Source organism: Rattus norvegicus, chromosome 19 (assembly GCF_021556685.1).
Source record: "Rattus norvegicus strain SHRSP/BbbUtx chromosome 19, alternate assembly SHRSP_T2T, whole genome shotgun sequence".
Taxonomy (NCBI): domain Eukaryota; kingdom Metazoa; phylum Chordata; class Mammalia; order Rodentia; family Muridae; genus Rattus; species Rattus norvegicus.
Window position 1 is genome coordinate 58,095,152 of NC_141552.1, and position 23,109 is coordinate 58,118,260.

The 23,109-nt window shown below is 46.1% G+C and overlaps 1 protein-coding gene across 7 annotated transcripts in view; it reads left to right on the forward strand.

Annotated features, from left to right (window-relative positions):
- The window catches only part of Wwox (WW domain-containing oxidoreductase), a 927,977-nt gene that overhangs the window by 538,793 nt on the left and 366,075 nt on the right, over window positions 1-23,109 (forward strand).

Here is a 23,109-nt window from a genome sequence, read left to right on the forward strand (position 1 = left end):
TTGGTTGGTTGGTTGGTTGGTTGGTTGGTTGGTTAAAAAACCAGAAGGAGATATTCTCATGATCACCTGGGCTTCTGACCCTAGCAAGCTGCTTGGGATGGTCTGCAGGCCTTCTTTGAGAGAACTGAGGGGTCATGGTCAGGAGCTCCAGTTACTGAGCAGAGGCTGATAACTCGCTTACAGTATTTGTACCACTGTGTTCTTCATCTGCTGGAGAGGGGGTGCCATGCCTGGGTACAGGTTTGCTCTTACCCGCTTATTGCTTCCAAACAATATACAGGGGGGGGGGGGGGAGAGAGAGAGCAAACAAACACATATCCACACATATCATGAGCTACAGTGGTTTCTGTTTTTTTTTTGTTGTTGTTGTTTTGTTTTTCTGGGGGGGGGGGTTAAACACTCTTGCACATAATGATAAAGAATACATTGGGCAACATATTCTAGATTCTGGGTTTGTGTAAAGCAGGCCCGGGACCTGGTTGCCCAACCCTTGGGCCATGCACTACTTTGGAATGATAGGGGCTTTCAATGCTAATTATCTTAAGTCTGTGTGATGATGTGGCATGGGTAGAAATGTTCATTAGGTAATACCTACCAGGATAGCTGTATGCCAGTAAATGATGTTCATATACTGTTCAACATCCCTACATTAGCTGGTAAATCATCTTGCCCTGAGCTACTCAGGTGTCCCTCCTTCCCTTCCACGGGAATTCCCAGTCAACTTACCACCTGGAAAGTTAACCCTTTTTTACTGGAGAAGGGAACCTTCCAGAGACATGATCATAGCTCCTTCAAATTGGACTGCAGCACCCTTTACATATGTCAATGTCATTCTTGTAAAAGGACACACGTAGGAGCAGTTTCAAGACATCCCCTATGCCATTCCGCCATTGAAGAGTCCCGGTCCTCACCTATATGGTGTTTCTTTATCCAAGTACTAATCCTGTTACTAAGTACTACAGCCTCACAGGGCTGCTCTCAGGACTGACTGAGAGAACACATGCTGAGGGGCCACTACTGACATCCTGTGTGTGTCCTTAAAAATGAAATTGCACGGTTTGAAATCTTTGTTTGGGACTTAAGAATTGCAGGTATTTTTTGGAGTACAGTGTGATCATTAGATCCATGGATTCATTGAGCAATGCTCCAGCCATTTGAATCAGCTTTTCTCAAGCTTCTTTGGGTTGGAGGACCTTCAAGTTCCTCTCCTCTTGACTTTGTTTGTGATGTATAAATGACTTGTGTCGAGCAGCATCTCCCTACTCTGCTGTGGAAGACGGGAACATAATCAACTGTCTTTTGGTAGCAATTATTTAACCTCTGCCGCCCCTCTCCTTGCTCCAGCCACCAGTGACTGTTATGCTCATAGCACCTCTCCGAAGCTGAAGCCCTCCCTCAGGAGCTTTAGCTGAGAGCTCTCAGCCTCACAGGCATGAGTGGGGTGAAAAGGGCAAGGGAGCAGTCATGAATGAGGAACTCATGCTAGGGGAACTTGAACATGGACGACTTGTGACAGCTGCAGATTGTATTCATCCTCCCCCTCACTGTGGTCCGTTACCTGGTAGAAGAAACTCAAGAAAAGAGGGCATGGCGGGGTTCATGATGGTGGGGCCATGTGACTGGGACTTCTCACTTCTGAGAACCAAGAAGCAGAGAAAGAAAGTCAGAGGCTAGACTGTAACCGTCCAGTCCCAACCTTTCTTGGTCCACTCCCTCCAAGTTGGTCCCACCTTCTCAAACTCACAGAACAGCACCCCCAGTTGGTCCAAGGAGGAACCTGGGGTGCATTTCAGTCAGACTTTTGCAGGGATCTTGACCTCATGCACTTTGTCCTTTCCAACTGGCCCTGTCATGTACGTGGCATTTTGTGGATGCTTTTGTTTATTTTCAAAAGTAGTCTTATTTAATGTGTATTTGAACCTCCCTCCCCACCAAATCAACAAAATGGACAGCTCTGGAAGCCAGAGTGAAGGCTATTGAGACAGGACAGAACTCCAGAAGACCCTTAGGCATAATTCAGGGTGCTCTGAAGTTTACTGAGTCCAAGATTCTATAAAAAGATTAGTTAGGCAATAGTTTACTTTAGGCCATTAAAAGATGGACTAGAGCCAGACACCCTGCCAAACACAGAGAAAGCTGGGGAAAGAAATTATTTTTAGTGTACTGAGGTATTAATAATATCCCTATAGGAGGCTCATTAGCTATTGGTGCTTTGTACTGATTGGTTAAACTTCAGCTGTGTGTGTGTGTGTGTGTGTGTGTGTGTGTGTGTACAGATGCATGTGTGTGTATTGTTGTAATGTAATGTGTTTTCTGTATGTTTGTGTTTTTCCTCCTGTCCCCAAGCTCCCAGAATAATGACTCTGAGACTCAAATATAACTAGGTTTGTTTCCCCAGCTAGCTCATAACACAAATGTATGGCACATAAGCACAGCCATACAGTCCTCTTTTAAAACACAATCAAGCACCTACCAGAGATAGCCTTGGAATGGTGAACAAGGAACCCAGAATCTATGATGGTCCCATGATCCTCTGCTCCAGGTCTTGCTGTCTTAGCATAGTCTTCTCCAATATGGAAGTTCACTGACTATACAGCCAGCAGGATCTGCAGAGATCACTGGATGCACTTTCTGATGTCCATCAAAGACACTGATATTCTGCCTTTCCCTCCTGGGCTCACTCTGCTGCCATGCTGTGAGCATACTCAGTCACCTTCGTGGAGCAGAATCCAGCCACTTCCTCTTTCCACATGAGGGAGCCATCTTGGAAGTGGATTCCCAGAGCACTAACCAAACCCTGGATGCCTGCAGCTGGCTCCTGTTTTGACGGAAGCTACCAACATGGCCCCAAGCCAGAATCCCCAAGCTGAGCAGCCCATTCCTATGTTTCTTAATCACAGACACCATGTGTGAAATATGAATGTCTATTAATGGTGCAGTCTGTGATGCTTTGGAATGATTTGTTGCGCACCAATAGATACCTGTAACAACTAGAAAAGACTAATTCTGGCTGCCCAATTAGAGAGTCCAAACTGTCCTAGTTGGAACTTCCATCCAACTGAAAAATGAGGCATGGCTGGGAGGTGGGGGCCAGTACCTTTAATCCCAGCATTTAGGAGGCAGAGGCAGGCAGATCTTTATAAATTCCAGGCCAGCCTAATCTACATAGTGAGTTCCAGGACAGCCAAGGCTATACAGTGAAACCTTGTCGAGAGAGAGAGAGAGAGAGAGAGAGAGAGAGAGAGAGAGAGAGAGAGAGAGAGAGGAGAGAGAGAGAGAGAGAGAGAGGTGCTTTAGTAAGTATGATTTTACAGACACTGTCCCCCAGAGTTTATCTAGTTGGCACAACAGGACTATGTAAACTTGTTAAGACCACTACATTTTATGGGTAGGCAGGGTTAACTAAAACCAAACAGATAGGCTAATCCTGCAAGTGCTCCCTTATAAATATAAATATAAAGTTTTAGTTTAAACCTCTGAAGGAATTACCACTCACCCCTTCCCTCCCTATGCAGACTAAGATTATCGCATAGTCTCTATGATTCTGGATCATCGTTATGTGAGATCTGAGGGTGGCTACGAGGACAGAAGGTGTCAGCTGTGTGGGACACAGGATACGCTGTTATTATGGTTTGAGTATTTAGTGTCCCACAAAGGCTCATGTTTAAATGCTCAGTCCCAAGACGGTGTTCCTATTTTGGGAGGTCAGGGAAACTTTAGGAGATGAGGCCCGCTCAGAGGAAGTAGGTCATTTGGGGCATGTGGTTGAGGCTGTGTTGCCTCAGTCTTTTCTGTTTCTTGCTTAGCTTCTAGTCAGAAATGAGGTGAAGAAGCTTCTCTATCACATGTTCCCACGTCCATGATGTTTTTGCCCAAGTGCTCAGGGCCACATGAACACTGACTGGACTAAGCTCTCTGAGGCTGTAAGCAGAAATAAATCCTCCCATTTTAATGTTGTTTAATGTTGTCAGGCATTTTGCCCTATTAATGAGAATACCAGCAGACACACCTCATTGGTAAGCAATGTGGAGAACTGTTGACACCCTCTCTGTGATATCTCTGACACTTGCCTGATCCATGTGGGACATTAATCTCATGGCCAGAATGCTGTGTTACAGCCTCATTTTCCACAATTCTAGAAGCCAGAAGCTCACAACCACTGTGTCCACAGCATCAAGTTCTTCTAAAGGGCACCCTCCCTCCTTTCAGAGGTTTCCTTCTTACTGTGTCTTCAAACGGCAAAGAGCAAGAGACAATCTCTCTTTCAATGTTCCTCCTAGGGGCAATACGGTCATCCATGGAGGTGGGGGGAGGTGCTCCACCTTCCTCCCCGAGTCTGTACCTCCCAATGCCATCTTGTGGGGTTCAGAGGTTCACAAACCTTCAGCTCGCAGCACTGACCTTGTGCTGAACCATGCACGGCGCTCCTTTCCAAACCCCTGTCACTCTTTGCCTGCTCTCACTCTATGCCCTTCTTATTTAATTTTTAAAGCCTTTAAGATTTCATTAATATTGAAAATTTTTCTCTAAATCAATTCATAGATTTATTAACTTTGTTTTAAAAGGAATCTCTCTGTCTCCATTGCCAAGGGAAGATCAATAAGGTTTGCCCAAAATAGATAAGGATAAAACTAAATGCTGTAAAAAAAAATAAACATAGACAGATATTATTCATCCCAAGAAACTGTGGGAGCCAGAGAAGAGCTGAAGACCAAGGTTTGTTCCCTTTTCATGTGAGCAGGGGGTCGGCAAGGTACTGATGCTAGAGATCAACCAGAACTAAAGCAAGATTCTGTCCCCTCATAAGAGCCGAACACGGTTACTCAACGTGAAATCTGACCACCACCCAAACCATGGGAAGAATGTATAAGCACCCCTACATCATCTCACATCAAAAGCACGTGTCCTCAAAATGACTTGTCCTTCAGTATCCTGATTGGTCAACACCATTGCAAGCAAGAGCTGTAGATCTGCATGGCGCAAGCCCTCAGCTTTTGGGCTTTGACCATATTCTTTGTCGTTCTGGACCATGGAGGTTGAGAATGACAGCTTTGGTACATATTCTGTCTGCTCTTGTTGCCTGATTCTGAGTTTGGCAGTGGACCTCTCTGAGCCCATGGGTAAACAAAGACAAAGATGATAAGAAATACTCATTAGACCGTTGAGACGGCCAAGGCTGATAATGCACATGACACTTCCCTTCATTCTGAAGGAGTTAGATCTCCGGCATTGTATTTGTGTCGTGCATTTGAAAAGTTGGTGTTTGAATTCCCGAAAGTATCTTCTTCCTATCCCTACCCCGCCTTCCTTCTTTTCTTCTTTCATTTCTATTTTTTGAAGAAACGCTTCCCTTTCTGACGATCTCCAGGGCAATAGTTTGGGTGGCATCTCTACTTGCTGAGCTTGGGACTGAGCCATGGTCCAGGCATCTGCACACTTGGTTTTCGATAGCCGGGTTGCACTGGGCTGCGGACAAGAGATTCCTGCTGACTCAGCTCTTTACCAGTGAGGTAAAAGGGATGACGCACGAGAGAAGCCAGAGAGGAAGAACTTCACGAAGAAGCATTATGTTCGTCCACTGATACCCATACCTGTGCCTGACAGGATGCTGTCAGGAAGAGCAGAGCATTAGCCTGGAGCCAAGCACACATAAGAAATAAATTCCCGAGTGCACTGATTAGGAAGAGCCAGGTAGAACACAGACAATGTTCTCCTCTGCCCCAACAGGACTGATTATTCCGTCTGACCCTCCTATTTTGTCCGAAATGCCTGTGTTTTAGTGAAGACCAGCCCAGGCTTCTTTATTGGTACAGTGGAGCGAGCGGTCGCTCCCTTTCCTCATTGTCCTGTAGTATTGGGATTATGCAGACCCTAGCACCTTGAGCCGGAGAGGTCTACTCTCCCCAGCCTCCCATCCATCCAGTGCCCGGGCTGTGCCCTGGACCCCTGCCAGGCTGAGCTTCCAGTGTGCCAGCTGTGCAGGATGCGAGCAGTATCTGTTCTGAGGGGCCCAGAAGTGGCGACCTGAGTAGGATCAGCTGGTGCTTCAGGACGAGCATCATTCTGTCATCTTTACAGAAGGGGCACCATGCTCTCTTGCGCCCAGCAGTTTATGGGGCTCCACATTGTCTTTGCTCTTCCAGCCTCCCTTGCCTATGTCCAGATGTGTCTGCATATTATTAAACATCTCCCTGTTCCTGTCAGAAAGAATTGTTTCATGGAGAGAGAGGCCCCTCCAGTCCAGTGAGAAGTACCCTTTGGTTAGCATATCTGAAGCTTATGAATCCCAATTCTCTGTGGGTCTGGCCAAAGACTCCTCTACTCCAGCCCTCCTGGATAGCTGCTCATCCTGAGGAGAGCTCAGGGCTAAGGGGAGATGCCTGTCTATTTGATAAATTTAAACCTCCCAGGACTGACAGAAAATACTGTTCTCCATCCCTCCCGGATATTTGCCAACCTTAGAAAATGTTCATTGGCCTCGTGAGCGAGCTATTTCCAAAGTGAAGAATTAAGTACATCAAGTTTGTTACAGTCTTTTTTTTTTTTTTTTTGTAATGGAAGAGGAAATAGACTCTTAGCAATGGCCTGTCGGTTTGTCCTGTGGATTTAATACTTAGGTTGCATGGTGGCTATTTCTCTCTCTCTCTCTCTCTCTCTCTCTCTCTCTCTCTCCCTCCCTCCCTCCCTCCCTCCCTCCCTCCCTCACTACCTCGTTCCTTCTCTCTCCCCCTTTCCGTCTCCCCTTCCCTACACATTTCCCTCTCCCTTCCCCTCTCCCTCTCTCCCTTCCCCCTCCCCCTCTGTCTCTCTCCTTTTGTATTATGTCCAAACATACTATTAATCATGTTAACTGTATGTGAGGATGCTCGTTCAATGCCATTATGTTTACTTACATCCTCACGGTCCTTAGGAACCCCCTCACCTTCTGTTTTCTTTGTTCTCAGGTACTCATAGTTAACTGTGCTCCGAAACTAAGTAGAAAAATCCAGAAGTAAACAGTTTATAAGTCCCAAAAGCTCGCTTCCTTCTGTAAAATGCTAAAATCTCATGCTGTCCCGCTCCACTTCACACAGGGCACCAGCCAGCCCTTTGTCAAGCCTCCCCATGCTAATCTGCTACCTACCTGTTCGTCACTTAGCCATCATTCATGTACAGTAGAGTGACCATGGTGTGATCGTGATTACATATAGGGCCATGCTCTCTGCAGAGTCAGGCACCCATTGAGCATTTTGGAGTGTATCTCTGTATATAGGGAGGGTAACTATTGCATAGCTAATATTCTTCCATTGCCTCCAACGTAAACTGTGTGTGTGTATTAGACACGAGAAACGGCCTCCTTGGTCCCCCTTAATAACCCATGCTCTGCTTTCTGTACCTCATACAATTGGAGTCTAACAATGTGCTCCAGCCTGGCTTGTTTCACTTAGCACATGTCTTCTAGTTCTATCCTGTCATAACATATGTCAAGAATCTCTTTTTAAAATTGGTTTATTTTTTTGGTAGTTTTATACACGAGTACAATATGTTTAGATCATATCTCCCTTCTACTCCCACTTGTGAGTCTCTTCCCTCTCCCTGTTAGAATGTTGGCTAGCTCGATCCTGCCCAAGTCTTATGCTGGCAGCCACAGCTACTGTGGGTTTGTGAATGCGATGGCCCTGTCATTTCTAGGAGACAGTATTCAGCAGCTGTCCCCCTCATCTTCTGATGGTTACAGCCTTTCCTCTCCCTGGTCCCTGATATTAACTTAGCCTTGGGAGAGACAGGGTAAAGTTCCTTCATTTTTTTTAATGGTAATATTCCATTTTAAAAAAGTCAACTTAGTTCATCTATTTTTCTATTGGCGGATGCTCGGACTTCTCACATTGGGCTAGGGTGGGCAATGCTCTTAGGAACACCTTTAAACAACTGTCTATTTAAATATCATACACTGTCCCTTAGAAAACTTATGTATGGATGGCTCCATGTTCAACCTTTTAATATTTGTCAAGAGTGCTATTACATTGGCACTGGCAGCCTGTGAGAGTCTAGTTTATCATAACTTGGCCAACCGAGATTTCCTTCTTTTTCTATTCTTTTTTTACATGACCTGAGTTTTTATTTTTATTTAAAAAGATTTGTTCTTAATAAGTCTATGCGTCTGTGTGTGGTTACGTGCACATATGAGTGCAGGTGCTGTCAGCATCCAGAAGAGGGCGCCAGACTCCTCCCAAAACAGGTGACAGCTGTGAACCTCCTGACATGAATGCTGGGAACCAAACTCCGGTCTTCTATAGCAGCAATCTGAACTCTTAACTGCTGAGACATCTTCTCAGCCCCTTGCCTTCCCTTGCCTTTCCTTGCCTTCTTAGTTTAAAAAAGTGACATCTCACTATGGTTTTGTTTTCTATTTCCCAAACGATTAATGGTATCAAGCATTAATCCCTCCATGTCTTCATCTTCTTTGAACAAAGTAACATCCAGGTCTAACACTCTGATGCTTCGTCTTTTCCCTGCTTTCCCTTGGCTTGTGGCTATGTTCCAGCAACTCGAGTTTCAAGGGCACTAATTTCCTCTGCTGCTCTTTAGAATTTGAGGTAAAAAGAAAACAGTAATTGAAACAGACAGTCGTTATTTACATCTGGGAGGTTGGTATTACACACCCTGGTGCTCTTTCATTAGCTGTATTATTTTCTTATTATGTGTTTTACTAGGTAATTGTAATCTGCGGCTTTGGGATTTTGTAGCTTTCTTTTCGGTTTATTTTATAAACAGACAACAGCGTGAGTCTAGAAGAACCAGGCCTCAGTAGAGAGAGAAAAAAAAAAAAGGAAGTCGAAGGAGAATGAAACCCCAAGCAAGCCCAAAGAGATCTGGTGGCCAGAAATAACTAAATAAGCCCTTCAGAGCTTACTAATCTCCACACTGGTTTTCTCTATAGTTTCCAGAGGTGACAAAATGGGCTCAGTCGCTTGGAATGTAGTTTGTGCCTCTGATTGCGAAGGATTTTAATTAGCTGGCGTGTTTTATACCACCAGGAAATGCTCATTTCAGAGTCCACTGGTGTGTCTTTCTGTGGGGTGAGAAAAGGAACATTCTCACCGGAGACTAAGTGGCCACATAGTCAGGACCGTCTAGTCAAAGAGAGAAGACAGCACTACTGCCCCTGCATACTAAAAGGAGAGAGTTGCTGCACTGAAGAGCAGTCAGGGCAGGTTTCCATTCGTCCATATTGATCATTGGAATTGGAACAAACCCCCAAAGGTCTGGCGTCAGAATAAGGATGCTTTCTTCTTCCACCTCTGCTCACTTCAGCATCATTATGTTTCTTTAAGAGAGCCACAAGACTAGGTGTGGTCCTTGGGCTCTGGCATTTGATGGCCAGGTATTTTGATATTCTAATCAATTGGTAGAAGAATGGAAAGATTAAATGGAAATCATCTGAATGCTCCAAAGAGATTAATATAAATATTTAGTCAGTGCTTAGTACATACCAGGTGCTGTTTCAACAGTGTCTACTGATAACTTAAAGTTTAGGGGAAGGTCACCCATTCATCCATCTATCCATCTATCCATCCATCCATCCATCCATCCATCCATCCATCCGCCTACAAAGCTAGCAACTCATCCATTGGTTCACCTGTCCATCTATCCATCCATCTACCCATTCATCCATCCTATAGTCTGTCCACCTATTCACCCATCCATCAGTTCATCCAGTTGCTCAATCATCTGTTCATTCATCCAACTGCTCTGACTTCCCATCCATCTATCCATCCATCCATCCGTCCATCCATCCATCCATCCTTGCTCTGTTCTTTTTCTGTTTTCCCCTCCCCAATCCTTTCTTTTCTCTATCACTTTGGTACTTCCTTCTAACCTCAAAAAACAAAAACAAAACAAAACAAAACAAGAAAAAAACCCACCAAAACCTGTTTAGTGCTCATAACAGTGAACATGCATTCTAGCCTTTGGTGGCACAGTAAGTAAACAAAGCAAGGTTTTGTATTCTGTGAGACTGTTATATAAATAGGTAATTACCAAATACAATTCTCTTCAACTGAAATCCATTTCTATGTTTATGTATTCATTTCCAATATATCATTTACTGTGTCAGCCAGGAACCAGCTGGGAGCCTGGAACTTCATACTTCTTTTAACAGAAAAAAAGTTCAAAGCTAAACACTGTTACCCACAGTAGGGCATTAATTACCAAGGGGCAGGGAACTCTTTCCAAATTCAGGACTCTGGCATTGGGAGTGCTAGGACAGTGTACCTAAGCTAGGAAGGGTTCTTTGGGGTAAGGTTGTAGGAGATCCATCCAGTGGATGATGTTTCCTTCCAGCTGAAGCTCCAGGAAGGTAGGACACTCCAGGAAGCCACTCTTTAGTCCTAGGTAAGGATAACTCTGGAGATGTCCATCCATGAAAGCCACCAAGAATCTGCCAGGAGGAATGATATGCTAGGAAGTTTCTTCTTCAGGAGGATAGGATTTAGTTGCCCACAGGGAAATGCCTCCAGAGAACCTCACACCAGAGCCTGAGGCCTCCAGTGTCCCTCTAGTGCCCTCTACTGGCTAAGTTTGACATGGTTCCAGCTGTCACAGGGGAACCAGTTCTTGGTCCTAAGCAGAGCCAGGTCATCTGTTGACAACTGAGACAGATGTTCATAAATACCGTGGGAAAAAAGCTCAGTGAAGAGAATGAGAAGGATCGGGTGTGCCATTTGACAGGGAGTATTCAAGACACGGCTCTCTGGAAAGGAGGCATTTGAACACAGGCCTGAAGAGAGTAATATCACTGGCGGAACAAGAAACAGCAAGTGCAAAGGTCCTCCAGCCAAAGCCTGCATGGCATGTTTGAAGAGGAGGCAGCTGCAACATAGTGGATGCAAATGAGGGCTTAGAGGACACCTGAGAGTTAGCATGTGTCCCCAGTATACATGCTGACTTGAGAAGGTTTCCTTCTAGAGAAGCTCCTAAAACTTGTTTCTTTCCACCCAAAGATTTACTCTTGAGCTGTGTTGAGTGGATTGGCAAGAGGGGCAGTAATGTGGACTGAAACAGAGGCCCCACTCGAAACCTAGGCACCAATCCAACTTAATAAAAGACCTCAGAGGCAACAAGGCCAAAGTGGTTGCTGTTCCGCTCGGGGTGACAAACGAACTTGGAAATAACGGTGATGGTCATGTTCATAAAGACACTCACATTGACCCTTCTAATAATGCAACTGAAAAAGGTTACGTCCCATGTATGTTCCCACCCTCGAAGGCACTCAGGGAACAGCAGAGACATGACTCAGTTTCCCCATTAGACCAACAATGTGCATGTGTGTCCTCGATAGCTCTGCTCTCTCCTCCATCACTTGGCCAATGTAGGGATGGGCCTCACCTCTAGGCTACTCCCTTGTAGATATATCTCTGTAGACAATCAGCGAGGATCACTATGGCCATAGCTAGCATCTCTCACTGCATCCTTGGCGATTGACTGAGCAGCAACGCCCCTCCCGCGCCCGTGACCCTCCAGTCTCTGACCCTGCTCCTCTGTTATGCTGGGATCACAGAAACACACTGCTGCACCCAGGTCATGTTGTGGGCTCTACAAATCCTCATTCAGGTTCCCGTGCTCGCAAAGCAGACACTGTATTGGCCAAGACATCTCCCCCTGCCCCACTTTAATACATATTTCTTGCACTAAAACCAACCTAAGTTTGTGTTTTCTGATTCCACAGCCCATAATCTTTTTTTTCCTCTGCCATTGCTCCTGCTCTTCCCAGACTGGCATTAATTAGGACTCCCCACAATTTCAGGAATGCCCAGCTGTTTTTCTAGCATGAAATGGGTACTGTCCCTGACCTGATCCATGCCTCAGTCACTGGCTGGAGTCATGGACAGCAAACATTTGGCCCTCAGAGTGACATTCCTACCAAGTTTCCAACAATGGTGACAGCAGGGTAGGTTGTCCTTCATGCAAGCTGAAGTTTTCTGACCGTGTGTTTATGGGAAAAACACTGTTACTATTCTTAGACTGGCGGTTCTCACTTATTCATAGCCTCGCTCTGCTTGTGGGCGGAACAAGAAGTTATAATAGAAGCACAGGTGCCTCTCATTGTCTTCCGGTTCCTCACTGGATCGTGTTTATTTAAAAGGAAATCACAGTGGTGTGTCTGGAACTGCGTCTGAACAAATAACCCGCAGGGAGGAGTCCCAGGAAGGTGGGCAGGAGGCAGCAAACCGAGAGGCAAAAACAAGCTGGTGCTAATTGGGATCAGGCAGTACTTTGCATGAGAATCATGAACGAGGGTGTGGCTGCAACATAATTACTGGCCTCAACCTTTGTTGGCACACTTCATACACTTCTACTGGAGAGCCACAATTTGCATTTAACACATTTTTTTTTCCTGGGTTTTTAAAGGAATTTGAAAACAGAATTGCAGAAGTACAAGAGGGCTTTGCTGAATGCTTAGGTTGCTCGTAAATATATTGGTTTACACACACGCGCACACACACACACACACACACACACACACACACACGCCCCACTATCACCACCACTCTCACTTGCTACTGTTTGTTTCCTGGGATAAAGCCATTCTGACTCATTCAGAGGAAAGGCAGGAGACTTTTATTCAATAGACTTGGGAGCTAGCTAGATTGGAACCCACATCATCATGATCTTGTGCCAGTTTTCTAGCCAGATCCTTGAGAGACTTAGTGAGTGTGTATGTTTCTACATGCCAATGTGGTGTGTGTGCAAAAGGCAATCCCAGGCCCATGTCATTGCTTTGGTCTATGAGGAACCCCCCAAGAGATGCTCCAAATCCCTTTACAGAGCCATGGAGCAAAAATTCATCATCAGTCACCACCATGTCAAAGATAAATTGCACATCACCTATGGCATGCTGGTGCTCATGGTCCTGCGACATAGATAGAGCCATGTACAGATGAAGAGGGTACCAGGGTCACTTGCTGTAGTTTCCTAGGGCAGTAGGGAGGAAGAGAACAGTACATTCAAATTGGAGAGGAGGCATAAGGCAGTACACAAGTAGGTGCCACCTCAGAGGACACCAAGGAAGTAAATACGTTCATCTTCCAATCATAGAAGGATTGGAAAGGCCTTTTGAAGAAGAGGCATGTGCCTGAACAAAGTTGGAATACCTTAGTACACAAACCCATTTAGGGGAAAGCATAGAGTCGCCCATGGCTAACACGGTCATTTTGTTCAGGGGCTACTGAGAAGATAGGCAAGCTGAACAGAAAGGAGTAGACATAAATGCCCACATCACAGGTAAAGGAGGAGAAAGGGAGACATGTTCATCAGATCCCACCATCAAGCATGGTCCTATTTTTAGAAGGGTCTGACTCCTGAAATACCTCAGTTCCTCTTGCTTCCCTGGCTCCTCGTCTCTCTGTTCATTGAACTGAGAAATTATCAGGGCTATATTCAGCCTTCGCCAATAATAACATGTAACAAAAATATCTCATAGATTGCAACTTAGGAGTGTTTTGACTGTTCCCAGCAAGTCTTTGAGAGTCACAGTGTGTACCCCACCCCCACCCTGTCTGGCTTTTTGATGAGTAAAATTGAACTATTTTTTTTTCTGCCCCAAAGTGATGTTCTTTTGTGGCTTGTCTGCTTCTTCAAGAACAGCTATACTCACATGCATTCTTCATCTCTTATTGAAACCGAGAAGCCACCATGACACCCTTCTAGGGCAGGGTATCAAAGGTTTGGAGACGACTACCCACCTTTCTGCAAACCTGATGGGGAAAGAGGTAGCCCTGAAACTCCATTACCACCTTGCTCCCATGAGACTAAAAATGTCTTCCTTATAGACAGGATGTGAACCTTAGCAACAAGGTACACAGCTGTAATTCACATAGGAAGTGGGAGTCCATTGGATGAGAAGTATTATTGTAATCTTTACCGTCATTTCCCCTGCAATTCTTGCTATTGTTTCCTTTACCCAAAGGAGCTTTGACCTCACTGTTTCCTCCTGAATCTCATTGACATTGCTCAACTAGTCTATAGTGAGATTCTATAGGAGTTTGTGTCCTTCTGAGTCAAGTGGGAGCCACCAGAACCCTTACTTCAGGACCATGTCATAACATTAATTATTCTTCCCTGTGGAGATCAGATGTTTGCTCCCACAGATCATGGGGAGCCTTTTCAAAGACATCATGGCTTCTTCAGTAGGCCCCAGTTCAGCTTCCAAACACAGAAGACGCTTGGAAAGTGAATGGAGGAGAAAGAAAATGCACTGCATGTTTCAAGCATATGGGGTGCTACTTTCAGGATGATTCTTAGATTTGATTGGACTATAAACGTAGAGATTGGCACTCCAGCATTGACCTGCTTGCCTTTTGCACTCCCTTACTCCCTTAGCTTAAACCATGTCTTCTTTTCCTCAGTTTTCTCATCCATCAAGTGGAAATCTGTCCTAACTTACTTTCACTTACTATGATAAATCCTATGGCCAAAAGCAATTTGGGAAAGGGTTTGTATATTGAAGTTCATCATGGAGGGAAGACAAGGTAGGCAGTCAAGGCAAGAATATGGAGTCAGGAAGTGAAGTAGAGAACCTAAAGGAACTCTGCATACTGGCTTGCTCCTCTTGGTTTGCCTAGGAGTGGTGCCACCCACAGTGGACTGGACCCACATCAGTCAGTAGTCAAGTCAGATATGCCCACTGGCCAGTCTAATGGAGATAATTCCTCAGCTGGGGTTCCTTCTTCCTGTGTGACTCTAGTTTGTATCAAGTTGACAAATGCTAACCAGCACAAGACCCAGAGGACCCACAAAGAAGGTCTGGTCATAGTGTGTAGGAACTGTGGACATGGCTGTCCATTCGGTATGTGCGACCTACTGAGAAGTGTAAGCTCTTCTGTTTTAGCGGTGTTGGGCTCGAGCACAGGGCCTTGCAGATGTTGAGCAAATTCTTTAAGGCTGAGGTACTGCAACAGCCCAGTTCTGTAACCTTCTAGTTCATTTGGAGTCCTTGTGAGCATTTAGTCCACCAAATCCCGTGTTTACACAACATGCATGTCTTCGTGTCTTCTGTGATGTTTAAAAATACCTCTGAGGAAAAGGAGGATAGTTGAGCATGAGTGCTGGGCAGGGATGTTTAGGGATTAGGTTTTGTTTAGGAATTACTGTCCCTTCATTTCTTTATTCCATCATGCTCTTGGCTGTCTTCCCTCACTCTCCTCCATGACTCTCCTCCATAATAGACATGTACATTGAGTCTCTGCCACCCATGTGTTCACATTATCCTGCAGGACATTGTATAAAAAATTAGAGGTGGTTTATGTCTAGATGGTCCAGCTCAATGGCCGCCCAAAGCTGCAGAGCTCTTGAAACACGGTGGGCATGACTGAGGGCCTGGAAGCTTTATTTGACTAAATTTAAGTAACTTAAGAAACCAGATGTCCCTGGTGGCTGTTGTATTACACAATATGAAGAAGGCTCAGACAAAAGGCCACACTGTGCCTTGCTCCTGAGGGTCTCTGGTCCACAGGGGTCAGACATTGTGACTGACAATCAGCAATAGAACAAACCTGAACGTGGAGACTGGTGGCCAGTGCTGAGAAAAATGGTGCTGTCATAGGATCCCAGAAGACGCTAGCCCAGAGTGCAGACCGGCAAGCCTCAATTCTGTTTTCTCGTAAGATTTATTTTTTGTGTGTATGTACGTGTGCCCGAGTGAATTCATGTATGCTATGTATGTATGGGTACCTGTGAGGGACAAAAGAGGGTATCAAACCTCCTGGAACTGTAGTTACAGGCAGTTGTCAGCCACTCCTTGTGGGTGCTAGGAACTGAACTCAGGCCGCCAAGAGTTGTTACTGCTCTTAACTCCAGAGCCATCTCTCCAGCCCTTGTTTGCTTGTTTTTAAATTGTGTGTATGGGAGGGGAGGGGAGGGAGCAGTGACTATGAGCAAATGTATGCTGTGGTGCGCACCTCATAGGAAACAGGATCTCCCTAGACACTCACTGCTGCATAGGCTATGCTACCTGCCCTGTGAGCGTCTCATGGACCTTCTCTGCCCCCCATGTCCTGGTAGAAGCTCCTGCTTTGTGAATGTCTACACCACCTCACCTGCTTTGGATTGGCTTCTGAGGATCCAAGTGCAGGACATTGTTCTTGCACAGCATCTCCCCAGCGTGAAACAAACAAGCAAACAACCCTATTATCTTGTGTGCATGTGTCTGGAGGTCAGAGGACAATTTCTTGGAGTCTATTTTCACTCTGTGGATCCCCAGGGATGGGACTTGGGTCACATGGCACATGGCAAATACTTCCTGCTTGCCAAACCCAGGGCAGCTACTTCCTGTACATGCTAACACACTGCAGCTTGTTGGGGTGGTTACCACCAGCTACAGAGACGGCACTTCTGAGATTCAAGTCTGTGACTGTCTCGTCTCCCAATTTTAGCTTCTTACTGAGCTGAGCCTGAACCCCATGCAGCCTGCTTCCCGATTTACCCTTCCACCTCTCCAGAATCCTCTGCTGGATTCTTTTTCACTCTGGTTCTGGGTAACCAGTGATCCACCCCCATTAGGCCCCACCCCTGCTGAAGGCCCGTTTCATATAACCGGCTTAGCACTTGGTAAAGAATGAGGTGACAGCGAGGCCACAAGCTGATAAATACACTGGTATTTACCTAATGCCGGACCTCACTATGATTGATGTCTGTGTTGTTGAGCAGGGTGTCACATGTTCATGCTGTCATCCTGGTCTCGAGATGACTGTGAGGATGGGGCCAAGTCATTTCACAATTTGGGTGAGCGTTCCAAGCTTCTCGGAAGACCGACGCATTAGAAATTCGAAGTATGAAATTAAAGGTGCGATCTCCTAGTCATTTTACTTAGCACCTTCTGCATTGTGTCTTCTCAGCACATCAGGTGAGAGCCTCCTCCCCCTACTGCTCTCCCATGTGCAAACAAAGGCTTACAGAGAAGAGAGCACTTTGAAGGAAGATTTCTCTTGGAAAACCATATAACCGATTGCATTTGTGTCCCCAGCCAGGCCCGAGCCACTTCTGTCTTCTCTGTTGAAAGGTACTGATCCTGGGGCCTCCAGCACCAGCTCCAGGCTGGTTCTTTTAAGGGAAGCCCAGCAGTGTGTACTTCCCACAAGGTGGTTCTTGGATATGATATGATACCTTCCCCACCTCCCCACCTCCAGGCAGTCACCTGCTTGGTTCATTCCAAACCCGAGTTTAGATTCCCAGCTATTTTTTTTGGGGGGGGGGGAGTTGACAGGTCTGAGTTAAAGCGATGAACTTAATCCTCTCTTGGAATGCTGGAAGGAGTTTGTGGGGATCTCTGTAGCATCTAAAATTATCTGCCCTGCATATCCCACTATCGGGAAACAGATATGGCTCCGACAAGTCATCCTGATTTTTTTTTTTTTAAATAAAATTTTAAAGTCCTGAAAAGGCAGCTACCACCAAGCCTAGCTAACACCAGTCATTGGCTCTGTGGCAGGGTCTGTGTGCAACACTGTATAGTTGTACTATTCCTTACTTGCCTGGATAGACTCCACCACTCCACTTTTGGGCCCAGGAACCCAGAGCGCAGAGAATGGCAGCTGACCACACAGCTAGTAAGTGTTAGAGCCATAGTCAACAGCCAGATTTGGGAGCTCATCTCCTAATCAGGATAGCCGAGGCCCTGCTTGTTTGTTTATTATTTTAATTCCCAGGTAGCAAGTTGGTTGCAAAGGTTAGACCTTTGGCTCCACAGGATCGGAAAAGGAGAATCGGGAGGGGGAAAGGTTTGGGAATTGGGCAGGCATAAAGGTTGATCTGTCCCTTTCTTCATCTCCCGTGTTAGCTTAAAACCAAAGGCTCCAGATCAAGGAGCCCCTGCAGGGAGACTTTTCTAGCCAACCATCAATGCAGAGGGCCAGCATCTCTAAGGCGAGCACAGTTGAGAACTACAGCAAAAACAAGCTTGCTTTTCTCGTGGCCTGGACCAAGTGCTTGACTGGAGGCAAGTTCAGGGAAAGGAGCTCACAGTTCATGGCTTAAAGTCCATCTTGGCAGGAAGAGCACGCAATCCCAGAGCCTTACTCACCACCAGACGCACGGGCAAGCAGAGGGAGGGGAATGCTGTTGCTCAACTTTCTTTCTCTTTCCCCTTGGGGACTTCAGCCCAAGAGGTTGTGTCATCTACATCAAGAGAGGTCTTTTCTTTCTCACGTGCCTTCCCTGGAAAACCACCCTCACAGATAACACATAAATGTGTGCCTCAGAAACGCCCCCGTGGAAGCTTTCCTGGTGCTACCCTGGTGGAGCTTTAACAGAACCAAGGTGGTTTTGTTGTTGTTGGTTTGTTTTTTCCTTAGACCATGATGGCCCCAAACTCAGAGATCCACCCATCTCTGTCTCCCAAATGCTGATATTAAAGCAGTGTAACCACCACCACCACCCAGCCAAAACAAACTATTTTTAATAAATAAATGATGTTGACAGGGTTCTAGGTACTTCAGATCTTCGTCAGACCCTTAGAGGCCACAAGAGGCAGGTCCAAAGAGGAATCTTCATCCCCAGCCTTAGACGCTCAGGTGTCCACTCAATCACCACTTGGAGAGCATCCTTTCAATCATGCGGTAAATGGTTGATTTATTGAGATTGCACTTATCCTTTGGACATCAGAGAGAGCTAAGGGCTATAATAAAATACTAAATTCACCCAAACCAAAAGACCCCTGCACTAGCATGACTTCCATGGTATTGTGGAGAGGATGTTAAACAAGTAGACAAGCCAATATTACACAGACCACGGTGGAGTGCTGGACAGAAGGCTCAGTGCTGGACAGATGGCTCAGTGGTTAAGAACACCTGCTACTTGTCCAGAGGACCCAAGCAAGTGTGGTTCCCAGCATCTACATCAGATATAATGTCTGTAACTCCAGCCCCAGGAAATGATGCCTCCTTTTGGCATACACATACATGTGCACATAGCCCTTCCCCCCATATGCATATAATTAAAAATAGAATAAAAATCTTTAAATAAAAACATCAACCTGGACTAGAGAGATGGCTCAATGGTTAAGAGCACTGACTGCTCTTCCAGAGGTCCTGAGTTCAAATTCCAGCAACCACATGGTGGCTCACAACCATCTGTAATGAGATCCAATGCCCTCTTCTGGTGTGTCTGAAGACAGCTACAGTGTACTTATATATAATAAATAAAGAAATCTTTTAAAAAATTCAACCAGATAAGATGTGTGTGTGTGTGTGTGTGTGTGTGTGTGTGTGTGTGTGTGTTGAGGAACATGCTAAGGAGATGATATCTGAACAGAGGAAACAAGGCTCATCTGCAGTGGGAAGGACTGTAAGGGAGAGAATGTTCCTGGCCTGACTGCTCCAGGTATAGATGCCAGACTTGTGTCTTTCTCATTTAACACATTTACTTTTCCACTCTATACAAACGCTATTATTTAGTCTCTTACAAGGACATAGCTTTTATCTGTTAAATGATAACAATGAAGGTGATTACGGTGATGACAGCATGGCAGTGGGATCTGCAGATGACAGGTGGCTGGGCACATGGGTCAGTGGGTGAATTGCTTACTGGGCAAGCATAAGGATCTGAGTTTGGATCCTCAGTACCCATGTGAAAAAAGCTGGCATGGCCCCTCCTGTCTGTAAACCTAGCTCTGGAGAGGTGGGAGAGCATCACTGCCCCCAGGAACTTCATAGCCAGTCAGCCTGGCTAAACTGAGGCTACTTCTAACTTCAGGGAGAGACTCTGCCTCAAAGAGAATACTAGAGGACAGTAGAGAAGATACTTGGCAGACTTGTCCTCCACATGTGCACACATTGGCAGCACACCCACGCACTCGCACACCATGCACACACAGACAAACACCCCTACCCCCAACACAAACACACGATGGTTTTTTTAAAGACTAATTTTAATTTAATGTATTTATATCCCTGGATGTGAATGGAATGTGTGTATAGGTGCTTACCAGAGCCAGAAGAGGGAGTCAGATTCCCTGCAGCTAAGAGTTCCTGAGGAAACACTTGCATCAGCAAGCCTGCAATTTTAGTGTTAAGAGAGGAGGAGACAAGTGTTTCTTCAGGGACTGCAGCCCAGCCAGCTTCCCCTAATTGGTAAGCCTCCAGTCAAGGAGACACCCTGCCTCAAACAATCTGGTAGGTTGTTGAGGAACAACATCTGGTAGGATGGTGCTTGAGGAACAACCCTTGAGATTGACCTCTGCCTTCCGCATGTATGCATACATACACGTAAACATGTGTATATATAGTTACATAGACACACACACACACTGGGCATGTGTGCATGCACGTAAACATGTGTGCATGTGCTCACTTGTGCATACACACACACTCTCCCTCCCCCTGCCCCTTGTCCTTCTCTCTGTCTCTCTGTCTCTCTCTGTCTCTCTGACTCTCTCTCTCTGACTCTGTCTCTCTCTCTGACTCTCTCTCTGACTCTCTCTCTCTCTCTCTCTCTCTCTCTCTCTCTCTCTCTCTCTCTCTCTCCCCAGCAGCCTGGGAAGCTCCACCCTCACCCTACCCTGTCTCCATTGGCCATTTCCTGGTTTCTTTCCATCCCTCCACTTCTGCATCCTACTTTGTCAATTGTAATTTGAGGCATTTTGACGAGGTTATTTCGGAACTGCCGAGGCCTGACCTGCCATGATTTGACATGCCAGGGTTTATGAACATGTAATGCAGCCAGTTGTAAGATGCTTTTTAATTTTGTGTCCCACTAAGAAAGGGAATAAACGTCATCAGTTAAGCGGTGGCCCAAAGCTTTCCACTCTCCTAGGGTTCACTTTGTATCTATTAAGAAGGCATTGCCTCTTTCCGACGCAGCTTTATTACGTAGCCGGGCCATTGTCATACCTTTCTGCAAGTCTGGTGTTTAGATCGTAACCATAATCATAGTATGATCTTTCCAAAGACACTTCCAAAGTCAAGCTCATTGTGTGTAACATGAGCAGTGTACTAATTGACACCAAAATGGGAAACTGCGACTCAGACATTATCCCAAAAACCTGCACCTTCATATTGGCAAGCAATGGTTTTTAATGGCTGCATGATAGCCAGGGTGTGTGCCCCAGACTTAACATCACACATATAGATAATGCTGGGATTCTCCTGAGTTCTGTTACAGGACATGGGGCCCTGTCTGTGACAGGACACAGGGCCCTGTGCACAGCACGCTGAGGCAAGCAAGGTAGGTCTTGGCTGATGGGGACACACCTGGCCTTGAGGAGGAGGCAGATTTTGAGGTGCCACTGCAAAGAGAGAAAGTCAACAGGAGGACTTTGCACACACACACCGAGCCACATGTGAGGGGAGCATTTCTGCCAAGCAGACTATTCTGCACCAAAGCAAGGGCCCAGGCTGGGAGTGGGATCGTCTGGAATGAGTCTGTACAAGGTAGAAGGGGCTCAGGGAAGCAGAGAAGAGAGTTGACATTATTAGGCACCAAGGGTGTGCCTGTCATTCCCTGTGGGGCTCTTTGTTGTTTGTTTGTTTTGCAAAGACATGAATGCCTTCTAAATAAGCAGTGTTGGTGTCAGTGATGCAGGTGACAGTAAAGTCAGTTCTTTAATGTTGATGGTGACAATGATGACATCGGTAGTGACATGTTCTCAGGACTCAATTTGTCCCACACACTCTCCCTGGTTCTCTATGTGCAGTGATATGCAGAATCCGTCTGGTTCTCAGTCTACAAAGCGGGAATAAATAACAGTAACTTCTCCAAGGAATGTTTGTTAGGATTGAAAGGGTTCAGGCTAAGCACTGGGGTGAAGCCCTAACATTTGCCAGACCCTCAGTAAATGCCAACGGTCAGCACAGTCATTGATTGAGTGTGTGTGTGTGTGTGTGTGTGTGTGTGTGTGTGTGTGTGTGTGTATACATGTGCATCTAGGTTCATGCACACATCTGTGCGCATGTGTACACAGACCAGAAATTGACATCAGAGGTTGTTTTCTCTCTGTTGTGTTTTACTTTATTTTTGGAGACAGGGGCTCCCACTGAATCTGGTGCTAACCTGTTGACTAGGCTAGCTGGTCAGTGCTCTCTGGGGACCTGCTCGCCCTCTCCAGTCGCTGCTCTATAATGCCAACATTGAAGACATCGTAGATGTGTGTCCATGCCTGGCCTTTAAATGTGAGTGCTGAGGACCGGAACTCAGCTCCTCACGACTTGATCTCAGCCATTTTACCTACGGGGCCATCTCCCCAGCTCCACCATGACTGTTTTAGCGATTCCAGACACAGGGCTTATGAGGAAGGAAGACCCCCCCCCCAGTGAACATTCTAGATATGAAATGCTTCCTATCTCTCTCCATCAAACCCCTGTTACTCCAAGGTCTGGCTCTCTCCTTAGCCTAGAGCACCCACTGTCAGTAATGAGTCTGCCCAGGGATATCCTTGGCTGGCAGTCCCTACAGGTTCTCCAGAAGATACCGGCAATGACTGACAAGCCTAATGTCATATTCAAAGCCTATGGCCCCATGGGCAAAAGCCAGGTATCCAGCTGGTTAGAGACTAGGCTGGATAAGTGCAAAGGAGCCTAAACCAGCTGCCAGGTGGTCCAAGTAGCCACTGTGATTAAAGAGAGGGAGAAACTAGATTCCAGAGGCTTGTGCAGTCTCCAGGGAACACGCTAATTGAGAAATAACACCCATAAAAATAATTCGATAGTAGTCTGTACAGCTAAAAACAATAACCAAGTGTGACTGGCTGTCTCCGAGTTGAGCAAAGTGAGATAAAGCTTCTTTACTCTCAGGCACTCCCAGCGAAGGGGCCCTGGCACTTCTAGAGCTTTCCACCACTGAGGGAGGGAGGGAGGGGCAAGTGCGCCTTCTGGCTGTAAAAATTCTCACCTCTCTGCAGCAGCTCTCAGTACCTTAACCCCGAAAGCTCTCTGAGTGGCAGGTGCCAGGAGAGAGACTCAGTCAAGGCTGTTGCTCAGGGTACAAAGGAACAAGCTCACTCAGGACCAGTGGTAGCAGTAAATGTTTAACCCCTGCCTCTCTGGGGAAGAGCCCTGTGCTTATTACATCATAGGTGCACCAGCATAAGGTTCTTAGAGAGCACAGACATGGTGTAGGCACACCGCAGCTCATACACAC